This window comes from Lactuca saligna, chromosome 2 (assembly GCF_052625555.1).
Source record: "Lactuca saligna cultivar CGN05327 chromosome 2, ASM5262555v1, whole genome shotgun sequence".
In the NCBI taxonomy this organism is placed as follows: Eukaryota; Viridiplantae; Streptophyta; class Magnoliopsida; order Asterales; family Asteraceae; genus Lactuca; species Lactuca saligna.
In genome coordinates, this window is record NC_136418.1 from 139856852 (window position 1) to 139884372 (window position 27521).

Below are 27521 nucleotides of genomic sequence, written 5' to 3' on the forward strand. Positions count from 1 at the left end.
TACACACCAATTATCTACCCATGTTCTACCCAACATATTAGTAGATAAAAATATACATTTTTATACATAGTTTAAAAACATGTATAACATGCTTTAAGCAATACATATTCCACATAACAGATGAGGCATACACACATAACACGTATTTCACAGAGAATACATCAGATTTGTAAGATAGAAGAGAGTGGATATACAATCACACGTATAACAACCAAATATATACACCTAACACGTATTTTATATGAAATACTTCATAATATTGCGTTGGAATGAAAATAACTACACACTCACTTGATCAAAAGATGATCGGGCAGCACTACGGCTTGCAGAAGAGGTGTTTCTCCGTAGATCTGGAAGATCTTCACAAAACCGGGCTCCTCGCGGGCAGCGTTTCGGCTCAGGAATAACGCTCTCGGGATCCTCGGGGCTTCGGATCTTGCTTCGGGGCTCAGGAATATTACCGGGGCTTCGGGGTATAAACGGCACGCAAAACGAGGCAAAACTTAGAGAGAGAGAAGAGTTTGAACAAGAGAAAATGGCTGAATTCGAGTTCTATTTATAGGTTGCTGGGTCTGGGATTACGCGGGGCGTACTCAAATTACGCGGGGCGTACTCGGGTTACGCGGGGCGTACTTTGACGTCACTGCGTGCGTCAACTGGTGGCACTCGAGTATTGGTCAGACAAGTTGCATCCGACTGAGTACGCGGGGCGTACTCAAATTACGCGGGGCGTAATTGACTTGTCAAACTTCTAAATTGCGTAACTTTCGCATACGAGCTCCGTTTTCGACGTTCTTTATATCCACGCGAAGGTCAGACCATACTCTACAACTTTCATTTAGACTTCGTCGGCTAATTTTGATTTTTATTTTTATTATTTATTTTTAGAAGGCCGGGACAGAAAAATTTCGTTATAAATTCATAACTTCTTCGTCTGACGTCCGTTCTCACCTAACTTTTCATCGTTTCGCTACTAACAACAAGATCTTCGATTCTCATTTAGATTGTTTCGGCTAAAAACCGCTCGATCTCAAATCGAGTATTCGGGCTGTATACTGCTAAGTCGAAATTTCATAAAATCATAACTTCCTCATACGAAGTCAGATTTGGGCGTTCCTTTTATGCACGCTCTCGGTTTAACGAAATCTACGACTTTCGTTTAGATCGTTAAGGCTAAATATCGCTCTATCTTAAATTCATATTTTACGTCACTCGGCGTCATGTCGGTTCTGTCGCGAAACTTCGACAGGTCATAACTTCTTCGTTATAACTCGGATTTTGGCATTCCTTATATCCCCGGAATCCTTGTTTCGACCACTACAACTTTATGCAAAGATGTCGGGCTTATCTCACACTTAAATTTTTGATGCTTATTTTATTCTTAATTTATTAAATTATAAAAATTAAGAAAATACACACATAAATCACATAATTCAAATAATTCACAAATAATACATTCTTATTATTTCAAGTTGAGTTACAAGGTTAACCTAGACTATTACATTGCTAAAAATGGAAAGCCTAGAAACACGGGCGTTACATTTACAGTCGTAACCCGTTCACGGCCCGGGGACCCCACCTCAAGCTGTGAACCCAGCATATATATATATATATATATATATATATATATATATATATATATATATATATATATATATATATATATATATATATATATATATATATATATATACCCTCATTTCTACAAGGCTGACCGAAAACACTACTTTCTCTCTCTAAACCCACCAACCGAAAACTCAAGAAAATCATCCAAATCCACCTTGGAACTTGTTTTGGAGCATCAAACATTCATCATTTCATCAAATCAAGCACCATTCATTATTGGGTTTACGGCCTTGAACCTTCAAATCTTCATATTTTCATCAAGAACACCAAGAACAGGTAGTAAATCAACCATTCAAAGGTCGAGAACCGTTCATGGCCGCAATCAATCCTAAACCGTGAATTTTGGTTAACTTCAATCGAGTCTCGGTTACATTCCTTAACAAAAAGCAAGTGTTTTCTAACACTTTAACTAATGGGTTTGCTAATTTAAATGCAAATATGTGTTTAATTATTATTAGAATTCCGTTAATTGTCGCATACAACAACTTGAGGGTCCTCATTTCAGTTTCACTATTCGGCACCTTCTTGCAACCCACAGTGAGTTCATACCCCAAAGCTTCTACTATTTTAACGTTTTCAGGGGGAATACAAGCCAAACACCAATAGTTTTTGTGAACTTTATACACAGAATTTCAATAGGATTAAAATTTATGGAATTGATATAACCAAAAGATCTCCACATTTTATAAAGTATTTAGATATTTTATCCCTTTTGTAACATTTTGAGCACAATGGAAGTTTTCAACTCACAACTATAATTGCATAGTTTTCAGAACAATACACGAACCGAGTACTTAACACACATGCAAACTATAATAGGTATAATTTGGGATTTCAATACACAATTTTACCATATCAGGATTATACATTAACAATCATATAAACTATGACATATATAGTTTATGGTATACAATACTACTTTCTGAATACAAGAGTACCATACTAAATAATTATTTAAGTATAATTATTTTACTCTACAAGACATACGTATAGATTCAAGTACAAGTGAACATTACATTACACTTAAACTAGTTAATACAGGGTTGTGAGACATCACTTCAATTGTACCCTTAAAGGTGCAGGCTAAATCCTATCATAGTATAACCAGAGTCTCCTGGAGAGAGAGCGTGAGATTTGTGAATGGATCTATTCGGGATTGACTATCCCACACGTGAACTAGTTAATACAGGGTTGTGAGACATCCCTTTAGGATTGTGAGACATCACTTCAATTGTAATACTAGTTAATACTACTTAAACTAGTTAATACAGGGTTGTGAGACATCACTTCAATTGTACCCTTTAGGGTGCAAGCTAAATCCTATCATAGTATAACCAGAGTCTCCTGGAGAGAGAGCATGAGATTTGTGAATGGATCTATTCAGGATTGACTACCCCACACCTGAACTGCTAGCTACGGTTAGGCAGGTACGCCTGGGGTGACAATTTTCATAACATTTGATGCCTGAAGAATGTCATAGAGGTCATTAGGTCATATCAAGCATGGTTATACGAACTCACAACAGTATAAACTAACTTTTCGTTTACGGGATTTCATTCTTCAATGATTTTATTTTAAGTAATAAAACTACTATATATATATATATATATATATATATATATATATATATATATATATATATATATATATATATATCGGTGATAGCCAGGGTTTCATACAGTGCATTACTTAGATTACTGGTGGTAACCAGGGATTACATACAAGTACTTTCATACACAAAAACAAAATTCAATAACGAACTTACAATTAGTCTTAGGGTTTAAGTCTACCTTTTTACTAAAGAAAATTTTATATTTTCATGGAAACATACAAACATTTTCACAGATTCACCAACAGGTTTTCATTAAAAAAAAACATGCATATGAACTCATCGGCTTAATGTTGATACCCTTTTCAAAATCGCTTGTATTCTTAGAAAATCAGTAGACAGGTACTTTCGCAGGATTTTGAGAAGACAGAGCGTATAGAGTCACGTCTTTTATATTTTGCTATACTTTTGTTCTATATAAATATGAATCAAACTGATGTAAATACCATATATATATAATGTAATGATTGTGTTTACTTTGATTACTATGATGCAATTGTTGTGATACTATACATGGCATCCTCCACCTCCAAACGTTTCCGCCGTTTCGGTTTGGGGGTGTGACAAAAACCATTCATAGTAAAATGTATCTCTAAAACATCAGAGTAAAACAATAGTAATCAGTGCAGAAAATGTGACATCCCCAAAATCACGGCCAGAAAAGACCGATTTTCATTTATGCTTTTAAAATAAATTCAGTATAAATCCTTTTGATTTGAAAGAGTTGCGGAATTTGTTCCCAAAAATAAAACATGATAAAACAATGTTTACCAAAGCATTTCATAAAAGAAATGTATTTTTCATTATATAATAAAAACTCGGGGTGTCATGTTCCGATATAGACCAATAAGCATAAACGATAACATTACAAGTCATTCAACAAATATACACATATACAGACTTGTAAAACAAAACAACTTGATGGTTCATCCATCTTACGCCCTTGCGCCACTTCCTGTAATACAATTAAAACTGAGTGGGTCAGGCTTGGGAGTCTGGTGAGAGCATATAGGGTTTTCAACCCACAATAAATAATTAAATTAATTATTATCAACCAACAATAACCCAGTTACCCATTCCTGTTACTCTCACTTTACGTCCCTAAAATAACTAACACAAGGGACCTAATCTAAGAATATTTTCATCGGGGTGACAACACATGCTGCGGGGGTTCCTCAGCAATATAAGTCAAATAAGGCAACCATGAGGGGGATGGAATACAGCGAATGAACACCCAAGTTCATTAACACCTACAGGTTATGAGCCTGCTAGCGTTCCACTGGACTGTCTAGAAAAGTCCGTGGTCATCATCTAAATTCCGCTAGATGACTGGATCAAAACAACAACGAGGCCTCTCATCTGTTTATTACACACCAACTATCTACCCATGTTCTACCCAACATATTAGTAGATAAAAACATACATTTTTATACATATTTTCAAAACCTGTATAGCATGCTTGATCAATACATTTTCCATATAACAGATGAGGCACACACACATAACACGTATTTCATATAGAAATAATCAGATCTGTAAGATAGAAGAAAGTGAATATACATTTACATACATAACAACAAAATATACACATAACACGTATCTCGTATAAAATACTTCATAATTATACGTTAGGAGAAAGTAATAACACACTCCCACATATAAACAACAATATACTTAATACACTCAAACCATACTTGTATTATTATTGCGTTTATGAAAGGTAGTATACACTCACTTGATCAGAAGATGATCGGACAGCACTACAACTCATAGGAGTAGTATTCCTCAGCAGATCTGGAATATCTCTACAAAAAATCGAACTTCTCGCGGGCAGAGCTTCGGCTCGGAAACCGCACTTCTTGGGATCTTCGGGATCTCGGGACTTGCTTCGGGACTCGGGAATATTACCGGGGCTTCGGGGTATTTATGGCACGCAAATCGAGGCAAAACGGGAGAGCGAATGGAGAAAAATAGCAAAGAAGTCGGCTGCCCTCGCATCCTATTTATAGGAGGCTGGAGCCTCAGAGTACGCGGGGCATACGCCTGTACGCGGGGCGTACAGGTCCGAAATCGTCACTGTGTTCGTCATCCGAAGCCACTTGATGCGAGTGTCGATATCCTCGATGTACGCGGGGCGTACTTCGGATGAGTCCGATGACTCGCCCTCGGATAATACCGAATTTTTCAATTAAATTTAAATACAAATTATTTAATAAACTTCGGAAATTCATATCTTCTTCATACGAACTCCGTTTCCGACGTTCTTTATATCCACGCGAAGGTGAGACTACGCTCTACAACTTTTGTTTAGACTCCGTCGGCTAATTTTGAATTTATTTTTATTATTTATTTTTAATAGGCCGGGACAGAAAATTTCGTTATAAATTCATAACTTCTTCGTTTAATGTCCATTCTTGCCTAACTTTTTATCGCTTTGATACTAACAATGAGATCTTCGATTCTCATTTAGATCACTAAGGCTAAATATCGCTTTAACGTAAATTTCACTTTTTACGTTATTCAGCGGTGCCGATTCTGACGCGACACTTCGACATGTCATAACTTCTTCGTTATAACTCGGATTTCGGCATTCTTTATATCTTCGAAAACCTTGTTTCAACTACTACAACATTATCTAAAGATATCAAGTTTATTTTACTCTTAAATTTTGACGCTTATTTTTATTCTTAATTAATCAAACCACATAATTAAGCAATTAAGCACAAAACACATAATACTCAAATAATACACTTATATTATTTCAAAACGGGCTACAAAGGTTAACCTAGTCTATTTCATTGCTAAAAATGGCAAGCCCAAAAACACAGGCGTTACAGAAAAGCCATTAGGGGATGTTGTGCAGTCAAGTCGGGTCCTTCCCTTTGGAACTAAAAGTACCTAAAAATATTTAAACCACAAAATCGTAAGCACAAAGCTTAGTGAGTTTTCCAAAATACCATAAACTATACATAAGATAGTGCATGTCATGAGCCAAGTCATAGTCTTGCAATCACTTCCTGCCATGGACCAAATCATGATCTTTCCTTGCAATGTCGAGGGCCAAATCATGGTCTTACATACAAGTGCCAGGGGCCACCACCTAGTATTCCATTAAAGTTTTATGAAGACAACTAGCATCCTACATACACATGCCAAGAGTCAGATCCTAGTCTTACATACAATTGCTAAGAGCCAAATTTTGGTCTTTCATACAAGTGTCAGGGGCCACCACCTGGTCTTCCATGAAAGTATCACAAAGACAACTAACATAAAACATAGTATAGTGAGAAGACTCACCTCGCAGACGTAGTCAACATCCAATAGCTCTCACAGCCAATGAACAGGTGCTCTACATCTCAATGGTCCAACTTTTTTCAAATAGAATCTCTAAGTTTTCCAAGAGGTTCTCTACACCACAAAGATCTTCTTCTTCTTTTCAAGTCACCAAAAGTAAGCTCGAATATATAGGAAAAGGGTATTAGGGTTTGCTTCAAGGCTCTTGGAGGTGATGGAAGCTGGAAATGATGCCCTAATATGAGGTTAGAGGGTTAAATATGAAGGAAACCCTAAAACTATGGACTTTGGCCAAAACAGTCGCCGCGTAGTAGCCCTTCTCTTGCTACATCATGGGACTCATCATAAGGACACGATCATTTAATCCATATCACATCGTGGGCATCCTTTCACCACGTCGTGGCATAGAGTTTTTCCTAAAATCTCCATTTTTGATCCTTCTAAATCTTTATATAAACCATTCTAGAAAACAGGCATTACAACTCTCTCCCATTTAAATTTGATTTCATCATCGAAATTTGTCCGTATATCTTACGTTTACAACACAGGTCAAAGTTGTCTGAGTTACCAGAATTCAATGCAGCACTGAAGATCAAGAATCACTTCAAATAGTCGACTTCCTTCCGACACCACTACTATACCAAACTTAGCAGAAACACGCTAGTCAACGAAAAAAGCGAACACCAACACATCACAATTAGGCAACAAAGAAAAAGGACTAGTAACTTTGCCTAAAATCTGAAAACTCTGTACTATGCTCGACTTCCAGTCAAACAGAACCACTTGAATCGCACCCATGATGACTAGAATCCACAATCTGAGCCGACTAAAACCCCCATGACCCTGCATCGTCTTACTAATAATTGGAAAATATACTTCATGGCCATCCGTCAATGTTGTCAACCTTGCACTTGAATACGAAGGCGACTCCTAACATGAGCCTCAACCACTGGAGCTACACCAACATATACATTAATCCTGTTGACCGAGGAATATGCAAGTTCTATTTGCTCAAGACCTTCCCGATCCTATGTTGTCCTAATAATAAACTGGAATATAAAATCCTCGGTTGACTGCTGAAGCTAACAACCTCACATGGTCGCACCATGAGAATCCAACCAAGAGTCTAACTAAAAATTTTTATCCTAGCATATCCACCATCACGAGTCCAACAACCCTCCATTCCAAACAAAGGACGACTGACCAACAAACAATAACCAGTTCGTTTCACCCTGGGGAAGTTCTTAGGAAAAACTAGACATGTATATACACATTGCGGTCTTGGAGTAATGGAGAGGTTCAAAATGGATTGTTATGTGCGATGTAGCTAGCTAAAGTTTTGATGTGATGATAATAAAAATCAGTTTTTCTTGGGGGCAAGAAAAAGACAAGTGTGGGGTATTTTGATATGTGCATATTTAGTTATATATTTCATGCATTATTTTAATACTTTTTTTCTACATTTATTCTTATTATAAAACAAAACGTACTTAATTTCTTTAAAATATGTTTTGTAGCAGCGAATACATGCTCGGGATCAAACGGAAGCTATTGTAGAGCTGGAAGTGGGAAATTGGATAAAAATCAAAGAAGACTTCAAACTAGAAGACCACGTCGTGGTTATCTCAGCATGAAGTGGTAATTTTAGAAATCTCGATGGAATAGTAACTTGTCGATTATGTGTTTTTAATGAAGACCACGTCGGGGTGGCGGTCAACCACGACGTGGTGGGACATATTCAAGAATTATAAATATTACGATTATTCTCTCTAACCTAATGAATGCTTGGAGTATTATTCGACTTTTGGAGACCATACAAGTGTTGGAACTCAGAAGAAGCTCAGATTTCGATTAAGGTTTAGCTTTTGAAGAGAGTTGAAGCAATATTACTTCTTATAACTTAATTACTTTGTTCTTCATTATGATTTTCATTGTGAACTTCGTTTTTAAGAGTTTGTTTCCAGAAATTATGGGTTAAAAATTTGTTTAGAGTAGATGATCATTATTACTATGTGTTGATTTATTGGATTTTCGATTATTGCTAGTTGCTTATTTGTTATGATAGCTTGTTAAAGATCATTTTGTGTTAATGATAACTATTTCTTTTGTTTATTGTTGAGTTTTTTCTGAATTGGATGATCATTCTTATTCGGTAAACTTGAATCTTATGAATTTTTGACCATCAAAGTTGTAAGACTAGTGTTTTGAGCATAAATCTAGGGTTAAATTGAAGAATAGGTAAATTAATGTGGAGGCTAATATGTAATGATCATTTATATATTGAATTGATGTTATTATCCATTAATGTCAATCATAGTTCAAGTGTAGCATAACTCTGATTGAATACTAGCAATTTTTTTTTGTCTGTTCACCTATTCAATGCATGAATGAATTAGTTTTACTAAATGATTATTCTTTTGATCACAAAGTTTAGTTAACTTAGGAATCGGTAAGAAACAATCAACTAAAACTATTGCACTTATCCAAGAAATCAACTATATGAGTATTGTGAATCAAATTAAACAGAAGTCTCTTTAATACCTTGTATTAGTTCTTAATTTAAATTTCTTTTGTTAGTTTAATTATTTTTGGTAATAACAATTTTAAGTTTCTAGATTTGCGAAATTGGAAAAACCCTTCTTTTAATTAATTGTTTGAATTAGTTAACATTTAGTAGTATTTTTGATGATATTTTCGTTCCATGTGTTCGATATCTTGCTTACCTGAACTATCTTGCTATTCGATTAGGTCTACTGTCTATTGTGTATTAGTTAGTCTAGATTAGTAGGTTTATTACTTAGTACATAAAAATACACATCACGTTTTTGACGATATTGTTGGGGGAACGGTTCAAATTTTAGTTAATTATTATCAGCAATTTGTTTTCAATCCCTTGTGTAACATTTATTTCACATAAAGTTTTCTGCTATTAATTTTTATTTTTATTACATAACAACGACATTGCGGTTTCTCACCACGACGTGGTTGACGACTTGACAGTTTTCATTTATTAGTTTCCTTTTATTATTTTTTGTTCATTTTCACGCGTTGGTTTTCTGTTTACTCCGGTTACTAGTTTATAACCCGTGAAAACCATGGTTATAAAACTAATTAAATTTTCATATTAAAAAATAAAAATTACTAATCAATTATTTTAAATAAATCGAGATATTTTTTTAGTTATATAAAATTATAATCGTTGATTTAAATAAATATGTGAAGTTATATCACATTATAATATGTATTTATTTTATTTTATATTTCAATCTAATGTTATTAATTTAATATAATTAAAGTGAAACAATTTAAAATTTAAAATTTAATGTAATTAGGGTGAGAAATTTAAAATGGATAATTAATATGTTGACAAGTGGCATGATATGAGACATATAATATTAATGTGGAGTTCTAATATAATGATACTTGTAAATAGGATAACAAACCTATTTATTTATTAGAATAGGGAGAAGGGAGATTTTTCAAGACGGATATCACACGAATAACGATGGGTGCATACAAGAAGCAAGGGCGCAATGATCTAAGATCAGGACTTGCTCCACCAGAAATTCCAGTTGAAACCAAATGCAAGCTCAAGGACCACATTTTAGGGATGCTCAAGGGAATTCCATTTTCCGGAAAAGATTACAAAGACACATGTAATCACATAGAAGAGGTCAAGGACATTGCCAATTACTTCAATGTTCCAAATGTCTCGCGAGAAGCAGTTTTGCTTAGAATGCTCCCAGGAACCTTCACCGGAGATGCAAAATTTTGGTAAAAATCCCTTGCACCTAGAGCTATTACTACTTGGACGAATCGACGCAAAACGTTCATTAAGAAATTCAGTATACCATAAAAAAGCCAAGCTCAAGAAGAGGATAGCAAATTTCCAACAATACGATGGTGAATCCTTTTTTAAAGCGTGTGAGAGGTATAAAGGCATGCTTAGGAATTTCACCCAACATGACCAACATGTGCAACAAGAAGTGGCCATCTTGTACGATGGCTTGAATGTTACAACAAGATAACCCCTTGACTCTCAAGGACCAATGACAAATAAAGAATCGACTACTATTAAGGTGTTGATTGAAGAATTCGTAAAACATTCGCACGGATATCATGCACCATGAAAGACGTTACAAGAGTAAGAGGAAATTTTAATAAAGCAATGAGCATATGGTGGCATTTTCGGAAAAATTAGAATCAATGGACAGGAGGATGACTAAGATGGATAAATCCATCCACGGAATTCAGGTTGGATGTGATAACTGTGGCGATCCTCAATTAACAAAGGATTATGACCTTAACGAGGACGAAAATCGGAGAGTTAAAGCGTGATATTCTAATGGAGAAAGGTATGATGAAAATCGGAAGAAACCCAAAAATAATGACATTAAAGACATTTTTTCCCGACTTGCAGTTGCATCGAAGAAAAGACACGATGAGACTGATATTGTAATAGGAAGTCAATAAATCTTCATCATAAATATTGAGCAACAAATCGGTGAACTATCGAAACAATTCAATAAGCAGTTATCGGGTACAATTCCAAGCAACACAGAACAAAACCCAAAGGCGCATGTTAAAGCCATCACACCAAGGAGTGGTAAAATATTACTCCTTCGACTCCTGTTACTAACGATGATTCAAATATTGTGAAGAAACCAGAAATTAAAAATCAAGAGAAGGATGTTGAACCTTAACCACAACGTAGTCAGCTAATGAAGAGAATAATAATCCTCCGGTTAAACCATATCAACTACCATTTCCATTCTCGAGCCGAGCAACGCAAGACAAACAAGCCGAAGACTATAAAAAGTTTCTAGAGCATATAAAGGCCCTTCAAATCAATATTCCATTCATAGAAGCAGCGGCCCAAATGCCAAAGTACATGAAATTTTTGGAGGATCTTCTCACCAATAGAAAGAAGACAGAAGAAGCAGTAAGGGTGATCCTAAATGAGAATTTGTCACACTCGAGTCTTGGTATATTTCTTTTCTAATCCTCAAATTTGCGATTTTCGCAATTTTGGCCCTTACATGGGGCGTACTTGGATGGTAGACTAGGCGTATTGGGGTGTAATGGAAGAGATTCCATTTTGAGGAGTATGATGGGCATACTCCGAGTACACATGGTGTACTCCGAGTATGAAAGGTGTACTCCGTCTGGACTCAAACCCTAATTTTTAGGGTTTGTACCATATATATTGCACTTTAAGTCCCATTTCTAGCCTCCATCACTTGAAACATTTTCCTTGAAAACCCTATCCCTTATTATTTCATTTTGAGACTTTTGAGAGTGTTTTTGTGTGTTCCAAGGGAAGAAGAAAGGTGATGGTGAAGCTTGGAAGCTAGAAGAAAGCCTGGATCTAGAAGTTTTGCATCATTCTACATCTCAAAAGGTATAAAGTTCCCATCTTGATGATTAAATTCTTAGATCTAGCTTGCATGGTGGTATTATGAGCTTTTGTCCCCAAACTATAACTTTCTTGCGCATGAAATTCTATTGAACATTTGGGTTGTCCTTTTGGATGTTTTTCCATGTCATGAGTTGTCACACCCCCAAACCAAGGATGGCGGAAACGTCCGGGGGTGGAGGACTTCATGTAGAGTATCACAACAATGAGTATAATAGTGCTCAAAGTAAAAACAACCACCATAAATATAATTGCAAAAGTTACACCAAAGTAAATGTTTACATCTTTCAAAAGCAATTACATTATGATGACAAAATAATTTGTTGACGGTTTAACGTCCCATCCTCAAAGCGATGAAGTTTTCCTGTTTCACTGATTCCCTGAGAATACAAGTAGTTTTAAAAGTGTCAACACAAAGGTTGGTGAGTTCATAAGAGTTTTGTTTGAAGTAGAAACCGTTTTTCCTTGTAAAATCGATTTAGTTTGATTTCCAGAAAATCCAATATTTTCTTAGTTAAGTATGAATAGAAATAATCCTACATGATGCTGTAATGAACCCTAGAGTAATCCGTAGAGTTCCTCTATAATCGTCCAACATATAAAGTTATATAAGACTTAACCTAGATAAAACGTTGAATATAGTGGGTCCGCCCTAGGTCCACAACCCAACGAGGAACAGGAGATGAGGCGGGCACCACCAATTCTAGGCCAATCAAGACTAAATTCTTATATGACTCAACATATACGCTCAACGACTATAGTTGAAGTCTAACAATTTTAGAGGATGTGTAGTTTTAATATCATAATAGCTTTGTATAGAGACCCGGTACTTCGTATTTGTACCCATAGAGATAAAAGGTGATTTTAAATCGACATAAAACTCATTTAGGTTTTAAAAATAAAATCCCGTAAACTTATGGATTGTTCCCTATGTGAGCCGTTATAATCATACTATGACTATGTGAACCTGCCACGACGTTCTCAGTGTCGCGAAAAATAAAATGACATTTGTCACCCGTAGACCTGCAGGTCCAACTGTAGCTAGCAGAAAGGTGTGGGGTGTCAAACCCAATATAGATCTATATACAAGTATCACGTTCTCCCTCCAGGAGATTCTGATTATAACTACCAGGAATTATATCCCGCACTCGGACGTACGGGGAGAGATAGAGAGAGGGAAAAAAATAGAGAAACTCACAATATAGGGTAACAAGTTTACGTTAATTGTGTGTGAATATAAATATTTCTTGTATGAATGTACCTTTCTTGTACGAGTGCGTAGAGTGGTGTATCATAAACTATACCTATTATAGTTTATCTAAAATGTATGTATTATGTATGAACTCTTTTTATGGAAATGTAACTAGTGTTGTGAATTTATCAAAACATAGATTAACTTTCGTGAAATGTGTGCGAATAGAAATCTTTCTTGTATGAATGTACCCTTCTTGTACGAGTGCGTATAGTGATGTATCATAAACTATACCTATTATAGTTTATCTAAAATGTATGTACTATGTATGAACTCTTTTATGGAAATGTATTAGTGTTTTGAATTTATCAAACTATACTTTTTATAGTTTAATAGTACGTGTTCCAAAATGAATGAATAATATTTAATATGAATGTCTTAGTTTCAGTTCATAATGATAAACTAACTAGGAAACACATTCAAACATTAAAACTTATGATTATACACTTTGCTCAACATAATACAAAGTGTTATGATATTTACATGCTGTTGGCAAAATTTAGCAATTCTGCCCTGTTTTGGAAAAGTCATAGAAAAATCATACGAAGTCGAAAACTAGATCCGTAAATTCTGAGAGTTCACAAAATGTGTCTAGTTTGCTCATAATTTTTATCACAATTTATAATGACCTCTAACTTGGGTGAAAAAGTCCATAATCACAGACTGGTCCGGATTGTTGTTTGAAATGATAGGCAGTTTTGTAAAAATCACCATAAATTGTAGAAAAATCGTATGGAGATGTGCAAGTAGCCATTTTAAAGCTAAAAAATTGAACTATTTGCACCTTGTACAGTTTTGAAAACAAAAATGTTTAAGATGCCCAAAACAGTCCGTGAATGGAGTTGAACTTTTCTGATGAAGGCTGTTAGAGAAATTTAGTTATGTTCTTAGTGTTTTAACTTGTATTCCCCCCCCTGAAAACTTGAGAAAACATGAAAATGTAGGGGTATGAACTCACCTTGAGTGATTTCAGTAGATAAGTGTTGAAGAAGGAAAGTGTTCAACCCAAGAACACTTGAGGAAACACTTGAAGATTCGAAGATCTAACACAATTATGATGGAGTTCGTGTAAGATATTCATGATTTGAGTAGAATGAAGTGAAATAATCATAAGGAGGATGAATTATACTTACTAAGAGTGGAAGAACACGTGAGATCAGCCTTGAATCTCGAGTTTGGAGTGGGAAAAGTTTGAGAGAAAGTGGTGTTTGATACTTAGTGAAATGAGGGCAAATGAGAGGAAATGAGGAGAGAGGATGAATAATCAGCCCTCAAAAACGTGGGAAGAGGGATAATTGAGTGGAAAAGACATTGATGTGACCTAGGTAAGGTGGGGAGGTATGGCTGGTCATAGAGTGGGTGTGGGGTGGTTGCTTGTGACTGCGGATCAATAACACTGCTTTGAATGCGAAGTTGGATTTAGCTTTGCTATAAGTTTCAATCGATTTTGAAATTGAGTATTGTTCGCATTTGTATGAGTGTAGTCGATGAATCGATAAAGCAAGAACATACGAGTTTTGATTCGCAATTGGATTGATGATTGAGGGATGATTCGTGAAGAAAAACGCGAAGTCAAGGACTATGAAATTGTTGTTTGCAAGAATTTAAAAACTCGATTGTGGAGTTGTTGATGCTCATTTTGCGAAGTTGAGTATTTATTTCCAAAAATGCGAAACTCCAGGGACAATATTTGAAATCTTCTGTTTTCTTCCCCAATTCGCATTCTACTGTGAAATACTTCGCATCTTCATTCTTACACCCTTCGCATCCCTTCGCATTAATCACCTTCGCATTTTATGACCCCCATTTGCGAAGTTGAGTATTTATTTCCAAAAATGCGAAACTCCAGGGACAATATTTGAAATCTTCTGTTTTCTTCCCCAATTCGCATTCTACTGTGAAATACTTCGCATCTTCATTCTTACACCCTTCGCATCCCTTCGCATTAATCACCTTCGCATTTTATGACCCCCATTTGCGAAGTTGAGTATTTATTTCCAAAAATGCGAAACTCCAGGGACAATATTTGAAATCTTCTGTTTTCTTCCCCAATTCGCATTCTACTGTGAAATACTTCGCATCTTCATTCTTACACCCTTCGCATCCCTTCGCATTAATCACCTTCGCATTTTAACCTAATTAATCAAATGCGATTCACAAAATTTTCATTCCAGATGCGAACACAGTTTAGTTCTGAACTCTAAACTTGCGAAATCAAAAATTCATATGTTGAACCCATATGCGAATATTAACCCAATTGACTTTGAATTGACCAGAATATGACGGTTGTCACATGAGTCATAAAAATATGATCTTGGCGCTTTATATTCTTTCATGCAAGTCATTAAGAGCTTTAGCATCACACCCCCAAACCAGAACGGCGGAAACATTCGGGGGTGGAGGACTTCATGTATAGTATCACAACAATGCATATTAGTAATCAAAGTACAACAACAACCATTGTATTTACAAAGTTATAAGTTTTACAACTGTGCTCAAAACATAATGTATATGAACTCAAAAGTACAAGTTTAAAAGACATAAGTTTATAGATCTCCGTCTTCTCAAAAGTTGTGGTTGTACCTGTATTACTATTTTCCTGAGAATGCGAGTAGTTTTTGAGAAAGTGTCAACAATTAAGTTGATGAGTTCATAAGTATGTTTGCAACTGAAATATGTTCTCTTGTGTATTGATAAAGTTAACATGTTTTTCCCAGAAAATCCTATATTTTCTGCTATGTTATAATGTAAGCAAAATGTATAATGATTTATGTAACAAAAACTTGTAAAATGTAGTTTATTTCTCATAAAACCATGAAAAGTATGTTTTCGCTGAATTGAAATAGTATTCCATGTTTATACTTGTAAGATATTGTATTATAGTTTTATAATTAAATAAAACTATGTGAAGTGTTACTTATTCATACAATAATCATTTTGTTCAATACCAAATTCTGAGTTATTATAACCATACTAGATGACCTAGGATCGCCTAAACACGACGTATACAAGTGTCGCGCTCTCCCTCCCGGAGACTTTGGTTATAATTTCAGGACTTGGTTGGTACTTAGAAAAGTACATGAAGGTAGTCTCACAAGTGATATATTGATGATTACATGTAGAATAATTAAAATTTACTTTGTAATAACTACGTTGAAAGTAAGTTTCATAAACTATATAAAATATAGTTTTATATGTTTGTTTTTCAGTAAAGTATTCCGTTTGTTTTCTGATAATGTTCTCTGCTTGTTTTCCATAATGTACTCTGTTTGTTTTCTGTTATGTACTTTAAACCATGAAACCAATGAATTTGTCTTCTAAACTTTACCTATTATAGTTTAACTGTTTGTTTTACTGTAAGAATATGTAATACTGTTATTTCATGAAATTCTTTGTTTGTACTCCAGTAGTATTAAATAGTTTGAAAATCATTTTATATTTATATAAATTTAATATTTATATAATTGTGATTAATTAGACCTTAGATTAAATAACTTTAACCAAGCCTACAACCAAACAAGAAACATGAAATGGGGTCAAATTACATATTTTAAATCTTCTGAATCCAAATTATATAATTTTCACATATATAAATATGTAACTTTTAACAATTATAACAATTTAAAAGTACTACAAACATTTAATTTTTTTTATGATATTAACATAATTTTATTGTGTTTCACTTATATTCCCCTAAAACAGTTAAAAATCATAAAAATGTAGGGGTATGAACTCACCTTTTTGTGAGTGATTCGATTGGAAATTTGATCTTAGGAGGTTATTCCCACGAGTTATATTCCGAGTCCTATAAGCATTTCATGCAATATATGTATGTTTTTAGTGATCATAATCATAAATATAACAAGTAAACGGATTGAGTTGTAAGCTTAACTTACAAAAGATGGTGCTAGAGTCGAAAAGGGAAGGCTGGAAAAGGTTCACAACCCACACTCTAGTGCGTGTTCTTGGTGAAATGATGATGATACAAATGTTCATGGCCCAAAAGATCTTGAAGATCTTGAGTTCACGACCCAAATGATGAAGAATCAAGGTTGGAATCAAGAGAATTCCATATAAACTACAAGAAGGAAGGTGCTTCTTATGATAATGAGGAGAAAGGAGGGTTTTTGGCTGATGAAATTTGAGAGAAAATGGTTGAGTTCACGGTAAGGAATGAAGAAATGATGATAAAATTCATCAAACACATACATATATTCCAAAGGTTCACTGTCGAGGAGTTCACGACCGAGGTTCACTGCCCGAAGGCGGTTTGCGGCCGAGAATAAAATCCGAGAAGGTTAACGGCTTATGTGAAGTTGTTCACGGCTCGAGAAGGTTCACGGCCATGCAAGGTTGTTCACGGTCTGAGGGTTTGCGGTCCGAAGGGAAGAAAGAAGAAAAGAAGTGTGAAGTTTCTCGGTTCTAACTAATTCCCTTATTGAACACATAACATCCTGAATACAAGGTATAAACACTTATAAAACATTAATCTAACCCAATTAAGATAAAATAAGATATAAGTTGACCTTAGTTGACTAAATTGACTTTTACAATAATGAAAATAGTGGGTTGTTACATTTAGTGGTTAAGAAGAGTTGGGGTTTTGTTCTTGGGTTTTGTTATAGGCATGTAAAACCATAAAGTTGGAAACTTTATGGTTTGGGATATGTTTTGAGGCTAGATATGAGACTTGGATGAAATGTCTTAAAGGATTAAGTCCTAAAAAGTTGGATTCTTAAGCCATCACGTACGCTGGGCATACCTGGACGTACGCTGTTAGGAGCCCGACCAGGATCAAGAGTACGTGGGGTGTACTAGCCAAGTACATTGGGGATACTCGGTCTGTGTTGACTTCAGAGCGTTTACTTTTTACCGTTGACGTTTGACCAATTTAACTATTAGGTTTTTGGGAGTATTGTAGGCTAACATTATAAATTGGGATCTCGGTTTATTATTTAGGTGGACAGTACATCTGGTGTGTGTGTTCAAAGCTCTGTGAAGTTACTCCTTGATCGTGCGGTGAGATCTCTCACTATGCCAATGGGTTGAAGGCACCAAGGTCGACCCATTTATTGAGTTTATGTATCCTATGTTGTAGGATTTCTATGATAGTTCTATGTGTTAATTGTTTTTATATATATGTCAACATATGTGTGGTTGGGTTGAGGCCACGGGCCAATAAACCCGATATGGTTGGGTTAAGACCAGAGGTCAACAAACTCGATATGGTAAGGTTGAGACCAAGTGCCAACAAACCTGGATTGTTGGGTTGAGGCCACATGCCAACAAACTTGATATGGTTGGGTTGAGGTGCTACTTCTCCGTGTTGTAGACCACCAAAACCGATATGGTTGGGGAGAGGTCAAGGACAAAATAACCTTGTATACATGCTATGTAATATATCTGTATTATATGTGTTATGTGGTATTTTGGGAAGCTCACTAAGTTTTGAATTAAAATTTAGATTTCAATGTTTCAGGTACTTCAGATGGGCGGGGAAAGGTGAATGCATGATTGTACACATCATCTCGCATTTTATGTCGATCGATGTTTGTTTTGATGTTTTGACTTATTATGACTTGTAAACAATATTTTGGTAACTTTTGGGCTTGTGGATTGTGCTTTTAAAATGAAAATTTTTACTCTGATTTTTGGGACGTTACAAGTTGGTATCAGAGCCCTGGTTTGAGCGAATTGGATGAGCATTCGTGTGACTCCAAAATCAAGCTAAGGATCTGCAAAAAGATTTTCCAAATAACCACAAGAGGGATGTGATGTGTACAATCAGCCAGAGCTCAGGTGTAACATACCAAAATTTAAGACCAAAATTTTCATTTTTAATTAAGTACTTAAGAAAACTGGTAGTCTGAAAACATCAATAGTGTCATATCATGTCATGAATAAATCATTATGTGAAACATGGAATCAAGTCATAAAAGATAATATTAGAGTACAACTCCAAAAGAACTAGTCACGCGGAAAATCATGGTGTGATGCGCAACGATCAAGCCAACTCCTTTCCTTTCGAAGAAGAAATACTTGAAACCAAACACCATAAAATAAACATACTTCCTAGTGAGTTCCCCATCATACCACATACAATACAATAAACATATTGCCTAGCATATTCGGTTGTTGGCCTACCCCCTTCAGTCTCTTTCAACCGGTACTGCCTAGCATATAAGGGTGTTGGCCTACCCCTTCAGTCTCTTTCAACCGGTAACTGCCTAGCATATCTGGATGTTGGCCTACCCCTTCGGTCTCTTTCGACCAATTATGGGATCTATTTCTCCCCTACCACTACCACATAACAGCATACATGATCATACATAAACATACTGTTAGGCATATTTGGGTGCCCGACCTACCCCTTCGGTCTTATCAACCAGATATGGGGTCTATTTCATCCCTACCACTACCACATAATATCATAGCATGCTAGCACATAAATCATATCAGATAGTGGCATACCATATAATTATCACAAAGACAATCATCTAACTTCAAACCCTACTAGTGGGTCGGCCTTGGTGCCTTAGACCCACTGCTACCGGGAAGGTAACTCACCTCGAATACTAGAAAGTAGCTGAAAAATCCTCAGCTCCGAATATCAATCCAAATCAAACTCCTAAACATAAAAGATTTCCCTTATGTATCCTTTCATACTCATAACCCCTTAAGGGTCAACTTTGGTCAAATTCAAGGTCAAGGTCAACACCCAGGTCAAAGTCAAAGTCAAAGTCACATTTCGAGTTGACTCAACTCGTCGAGTTAATCTTCAACTCTTCGAGTTTCCATAAATCATATAATCATGATATCACAATCCAACTCATCGAGTTTTTCCTACAACTCGTCGAGTTCCTCTTTTTCTAATAGAGTCGAGACACTTCCAGAACAACTCGTCGAGTTCTCTTATGAACTCGTTGAGTTCTTCAGTATGTCAACCTTCTTAATGCATTAAGTCCCTATTCTTCAAACCAAGACCATATCCTCTGGATCCAAGCTGGAAATACGTCTAGAAGGGTAAAGTTTCCAACTTTACCTATTAAGGACCTTTCCCTAACACATAAAACTCAAACCTTAACCCCAAAATGACATAGATCCAACTCAAAAGGCCATCAATACTTCAAAATAGACCATAAGGCCATAAATATGGACTCCAGGGACAAACTAGTCGCGTAAAGTTCCCATCTTGCTCGCATGCATGACCTAATGGGGCTTAAAAAGCCGAAATGATGGTCCAATGGTTGCATGGGACTTCCATGGCCATAAAGTTGGCACCTTTATGCCATGAAGTACCCTATTGACCCTAGATTTGAAGGGTTTGCTAAAAAATGTCCAAAATCCAATAACCAATATACTTGGACCAAAACATGAAAGAAAGCATCCTAAAACTAGATCTAAGCATGCCATGGACAAGGTTGAAGCTTAATACCTCAAATGAATCAGAAATGAAGCCCAACTTCTGGATCTACTCTCCTTCCACATGTTCTTGCTCCTCCTTCAGGATTCCAATTCTTCAAACTCACAAATAAATGCACAAGATTAGCTTACAATCACCAAAAATGGCTTATGGTTTCAAGATTAGGGTTTTGGACGGTGGAGACTGGAGATGAGGCCAACACCTTAGGGTTAAGGTGTTTAAACAGGGTATAAAACTCCGGAATTAGGGTTTCATTTCTGATGGGTGGCTTGTAGGAGAGTAGATCTATGGATTGGATCCCTTGCATGGCTTGGAAAGCTACTATATGGATTAAGAACTAGAGGTACTCGACAAGTCACATGGGTGAACTCGGCGAGTTGGATGAAGATGAGCAGGAACTCGACGAGTTGGAAGAACAACTCGGCGAGTATGTTGAATGTTGCCTTGGACTCGGCGAGTCTGGTCGTGGAGTCCTAACCTTTTTGGGTTGAGCTGTGAATCAGTGAGTTGAGGGACGACTCGGTGAGTTGAGTGAGAAAGGACTCAGAGTTGTTGGACTCGGCGAGTCTTGCGGTGCCTCGACGAGTTGATTCGTGGATTGGGAGTTCTGAGTATAGGGACTCGATGAGTCAGCGGGTTGACTCGGCGAGTAGAGTCAGTCAGGAAGGTTGACTTTGACTGAGGACTTTGACTTTGACCAAGAGTTGATCAGTTGACTTCCAGGAGTATTTTTGGTAATTGTTGGCAATTATTTTGAGTTCAGTGATTTGGTGTTGGCTAGTGGTGGAGATCGTGTCAGTGGTCGGAGTAGCTTGGTCTTATGTTTTCAGTCGGCAGTTGCAGGTGAGTTATCCTCACTATACTGACAGGGTCTATGGCACCAAGGCCGACCCTCTATCGGATGGAAATCCGGGTATTGTTGTTATGTTATTGCTTTGCTATGTTTGCATCCTGGTAGTTAGGATGGTATTCATTAGGGACCTGGTTAAGGTCGGTATCCTAATAGTTAGGATGGTATATGTGTGACCGGAAAGTCTTATGTGCTAATAGAGTATAAGATATATGCTGATAGATGTTATGAGAGTTGTATGTGTTAAGTTATGTTATGAGCAGTATGCTATGGACCGGAAGGTCACCATGTTATATGCGGTTATATGATATGTATGTCATGTATGATAAGGACCGAAAGGTTAATATGATATGGACCGGAAGGTCAACAGAGTATGGACCAGAAGGTCAACAAAGGTATGGGATGGAAATCCCCTGAGACATTCGGATCGAAAGATCCCATGGAGTCATGGTCTGGAAGGGCGTATGTGTTGTTATGGCCTGGAAGGGCGTATGTGTTGTTATGGCCTGGAAAGGCATATGTGTTGTATGACGTATTTTGGGGGTAATTCACTAAGCTTTCGGGCTTACAGTTGTGGTTTAATGTTTCAGGTACTTCAGGAGACCGTGGCAAGGCAAAGGCGTGATCGTACCGTTCCTCGTGTTTATGTTTTATGATATGGATCTGGGAAAAATACTCTGATAATAAAAGTATTGAAAGCCTTTTTGTAATGAATTAATGAAAGTGAGTTTTTTTGAAAAGTTTAAATTGGTTTGGATTTTTACGGTGTTACAGTTGTTGAATTCTAGTATCCGTTTGTTGCAACCAAACCAATAACTTCTTTGGTACTTGGAAGGCTACTTGTAAAATATCAAAAATGTCAACAGAAAAATCAAAATTGCATAAGTATTAGGAGAAAAAGAAAGTAAATAGTTAAAACAAATCTTGTTTTTTTAACAACAAAGCATTATATAATGAAAAAACAAAGAGCCAACCAAGAGAGGAACAAAGAACAGTACAATCACACACTAGAAAGAAACAACAAAATAACAACTAACCTAACCAGCAACACAAAACTAGAAAGATTGAAAAACTAGATGTACCACAACAAACAAAAGCAAAGTAGTAAGAAGTGTGGAACAACAATTGGAAAAACAATCAGGGTGCATCTGAACCAAACATAACAATGGACTAAGAATGGAACATCAGTGGCATTAAACTCCTAATGGAACCACTTGACCAACCGACACCAAAATAGGTGTAAGAAAGTCCAACACAAATCTGATCCAAGCAAACATGATGTGACACCCCCAAACTAGACGGTAGAAACGTTCGGGGGTGGATGACTTCATTTGTAGTATCACAACACATGTATTATAGCTAGTAATCAAAGTACAAACAACCATTGCATAAATAAGTGTAAGTTTTTACATGTATTCAATCATTGTATATTGAAACCCAAAATAGTGATAGCAAAATACAGAAGACATGACTCAAAACAACTCCGTCTTCTCGGAATCTTGGGGAGTACCTGTCTACTGATTCCATGAGAATACAAGTAATATTAAAAGAGAGTATCAACATAAATTTGTGTGAGTGCATAAGTATTTATGTTTGAAAGAATGTTTTCTGTTCTTTGAATATGTAAATTGTTCCATAAAATCCTATATTTCCTGTTGTATATGAAAAGTAGTTTTAATCTCATAAAACCATTCTATTTGTAAACCGTTGTTCTTTAATTGTATTCCTTTGTAAAACCTGTAAAAGTGAGTGTGCCTGGCTCCACCAGCTGTTATTGTAAACTGTAATGTAATACTGTAAATTCTATCTTTGTAAACTAGTACTTTTAAAATGTACTCATGTTTAGTTAATTATACACTAATGTATTGTTAATATCTTTTTAATGAGTTATTATAACCATACTATGAGTTGATGGCCTAAAGCAGCGCTTTGAAGGCGTCAAAACTGTTAATAATAATTGTCACCCCGATTGTAGTCAGTTATCTGAGTGCGAGGTTGTCAATCCCAATATAGATCTATACACACTTGTTTCAATCACCGACTGGAGATTTTGGTTATAATATTAGGACTTTAACTATGTTGTTTAAATGAATAAACAACCTTAATCTTTTTTCTCATAAAAAGCATATAGACGTTATGCGTATAATAGTAGTGAGAACCCAATCATTCTGAAATAAATGATTGATAGTCTGTTTGTTGTTTAGTATACTCGAAATGTATTTGCAGTATTATACCTTTGTTTAGTTTTGAATCAAACCCTTGTTCTTGTACAATAGTGCAAACCCATGTTCTTGTTAAATAGTGTACTCTAGTGTACTTGAATTGTGAGTTAGTGTTCTTGAATCATAAATTATACCTATTATAATTTATATGTACTTTCCGTATTGATATTAATTGTTCATGAATGCAATCCCTTGCTCGACATGTTACAAAGGGTATTAAAACTAAATGAAATAACCTTTATATTTATATACATACACAAATATATATATATATATATATATATATATATATATATATATATATATATATATAACTAAAAGTTAAACGACATTCAGAAAAATAACTGATACCCTAAGTCCACATCCAAACAAGGAAAAGGAAATAAAGCAAGTTATTAGTCCTAAGCCCTTTAAATCTAATATATATATATATATATATATATATATATATATATATATATATATATATATATATATATATATATGATTTTTGGGGAAAACATATGTTTATAAAATATTTTAAAGAGTTTAACATTTTGAAATGCTTTTGATGACTTGATGTCATTTTTAACACAATTTGAAACCATTTGATTTGAAGACAATTGAAATCCATTTTTGCAAGATGTTTTCAAAAAATTTGTTGATAACACAAAATCCTTGTGTTAGACTTGTATCCCCTCCCCCTCCTTCTTAAAACTGTAAAAACTATGAAAATACGAGGGTATGATTCGATTGATGATTTGATATAGGTTGTTTATTTCCACAAGTGAAATCTCGTAGCAAATCAAGTCCTATATAGCAATTTGTATAGTATATATGCAACCAATTAGCTAATATAATCATAGGAATGATTGGAAATTGGACTACTTTGTAAGTATAATTTACAAATATGAGTTTTAGAAGCTAAAATGGAGGCTGAATTGAGTTCACGGGCAGGAGAATTCACGGCCCATGAGGTGTTCATGGCCCATAAGGTGTTCATGGACTTGTGTTCTCGATGAATGAAGAACACCTGAAGATCCTAAGCAAGATTATAAGAAGATTCAAAGGTTTTCAGTCGGGTGTTCTTCGTGTGTTCTTCATGTAAACCAGTGAAATTACCGGGTTTTCAGCCTAGTATAAGAAGATTGAAGGATTTTCTTGAAAGGATAACATGATCAAGAAATGATACCTGTTAGATCTTATGAAGAACTAGTGATTATCACTTGAATATGATGAGAAATGATGAATTTAGCATGTTCTTGAGGAGAGAGGTTGTTCTTGGTTGATGATACTTGAGAGAAAATGGTTGGAATTTCGTTTAAAAGTGTAGAAATGAAGTAAAATCAGCTAAAACGTATATATATATATGTGTGTGTGTGTGAGAGGGTTCACGATCCGAAGTGTTCACGACCGTGAACCTCATATGTGGCCCGAAGCCTGATCATGGCCTCGTTCACGGTGAGAAGGCGATGAGCAGTTCACGGTTGCGAGGTCTCGGTTCGAAGGGAAAGAAGAAAAAGGGTAATACGATAGTCCTCGGATCCAACTTATTCCCTTCTCAACACCTAATATTCTTACCGTTTTAATATGCAAAGGTTATTATTCTAACCTTAATAAAAATTCAAACAATAAAGTACCCAAGTTTGACTTTACAAGTATAAAAAATAATGGGATGTTAGACATGAGCAAAAGCACCACCAAATCCAAAACCTACCAATGGCAAAACAACCAATCAAAATCCTTTTAGGAGGCAATATGGCTGAAGAATTTCATCGGAGACCTTGGAGTTGTGCCAGCCATACAAGAGCCTATGGAAATTTTCTGTGATAATGAAGGAGTGGTTGCCTTGACTATGCAACCAAGGGATCATGGTAGATCTCGACCTATTGACATAAAATATCACTTTATTCGACATTGGGTGGAAGGACTCCTCATAGTAAAGAGGGTATCGTCAGAGGATAACCCAGCATATCCATTTACGAAGGGACTGAGTAGGGTTAACCACATGCAACATGCTAGGAGCATTGGGATGAGGGACAATATTAGTTTAGATTAGATAGATTAGAAACATGTAATAGATAAATGTAATTGACATTTGATGATTGAATAAATGGTATTATTTATAAGTAAGCTTACTGTCTTGTGTTAATTGTTTACCTATTGTTTCATTTTGCATGTTTTGACTTCCTGAATAATAAGATTATTCAAACGGTCCACAGTCGTTCATATGTTGGAAGTAGATATGAATGAAGACTGTCATGAATTGGTGTGTAGATTGTCTGGAATGTATTAGACATAGCAAAGGTTTGCTGCAACATTCACACGTGCTTATGAATAAGATTTGAGCATTAGAATAAACTCATGCTTGCTGGAATCACCTCATGGAATTTATCTCGAGTGATCGCTAGACGATAATATCATATGGTCTTAAAACCTATATATATTGTTTATTGTTTGCTGATTGGTTGTGCATTGATAATGCGAAAACGCATCAGTAACTTGATGTTATAAAACGCATTGTTGTGTATGATTTAATTAGTGAATATTAAATGCATATAAGTCGAAGTTTATATGTTCCGTTTATCCTAAGAGGGTAAAAGCGATATCAGGGCCCCTCGATGATTTGGTTTGACTTATGTGTCGGGCCTGGTCATGACTAAATTGATGTGTTCGATTAAGTTCTATGTCAGCCGAACCTGAGATCGAGAAACAAACTAATGGACAATAAGTATAACTATGTTCCATGTGATTGTCCGCATGATATATAGAAGAGAGGATCATTCGATCCCTTATCTAAAGGACATGTTATTAATGAGATCAGAGTTCGACAATGTCTTTGAGAGCTACAATTGCTAATCGGATTCTACTTGCATTTATGGTTACTAGACTTATCCAAGTGGGAGACTGTTGGATTAGAGTCTAATCCCGTAACCATATTTGGTAAGTACTTGACCCGGTTGTGCATGGTCCTTTTGGGTTGCCTTCACCAAACCAGCTTGACTGGAGAAATAATAGAGAAATAGGTTATTATGGTTTATTAATATATTATAAGAATAATATATTAAAAGAGAAATCATATTATTTTAATTAATATTAGTCATATATTAATTACGAATTAATTTGGTGACTAAAAGAAATTAATTGAATATAGGGACTTAAACTGCCAAATGTGTGATAGTTGGATTTTAGGCTGGGAAACCCAATAGGACAAAGGGATGAACGAAATTATGATGGGATCCCATCATATTTTTGTCCATGGCCTTATTCCAGAAGGTTCCATGGGTTGCTTAATGTCTAAGTTGTCCATTAGGGTTTTGGAGGAAACCCTAGCTCCTCGCAGTATAAATAAGTCCCCTAGGCCACAGAATTTGGCCATTTGCTTCTCTAAGAACCCTAAGGCCGGATTTTGTAGCCTCCTCCCTCTCTCCCTTGCCTCTCCATTTTCTCTTGGTGTTTGTGAGCCATTAGAGGTACTTGTGGTACTTGCTTTCAAGGATAAGGAGATCCAAGATTTAAGTTTTTATTAGTACATAACAACAAGAGGTATGTAATCCATCTCATCTTATGAATTTCGAAATTCATAGAAGCATGCTAGGGTTCTTCATGTGTTCATAATGTTGTGTATCTAATAGTGAAAACATAGATCCGAATCTAAGGTTGCATGCACACATAGGATTGTTTGTATAAAACCCATCAAGTCAGTGGTGATGGAAGAGACAACTACGATCGATAGAGGTGGAGGTATCGTAGGGGTTGAGGATTGATCTCGAGATAACTATTATGGATTGCTATGTTGAACAAAAAATCAAAAAACAGAGGAGAATATCGACATCATCAAAGTTCAAAA

At 35.7% G+C, this 27521-nt stretch overlaps 1 non-coding gene across 1 annotated transcript; it reads right to left on the reverse strand.

Moving 5' to 3' along the window:
- Nucleotides 1-10392: 10392 nt before the first annotated feature.
- On the reverse strand, nucleotides 10393-10499 carry LOC145033203 (small nucleolar RNA R71). Its single transcript, XR_013677439.1, has one exon. It is a non-coding gene; the product is annotated as a small nucleolar RNA R71 (small nucleolar RNA).
- Nucleotides 10500-27521: the final 17022 nt, after the last annotated feature.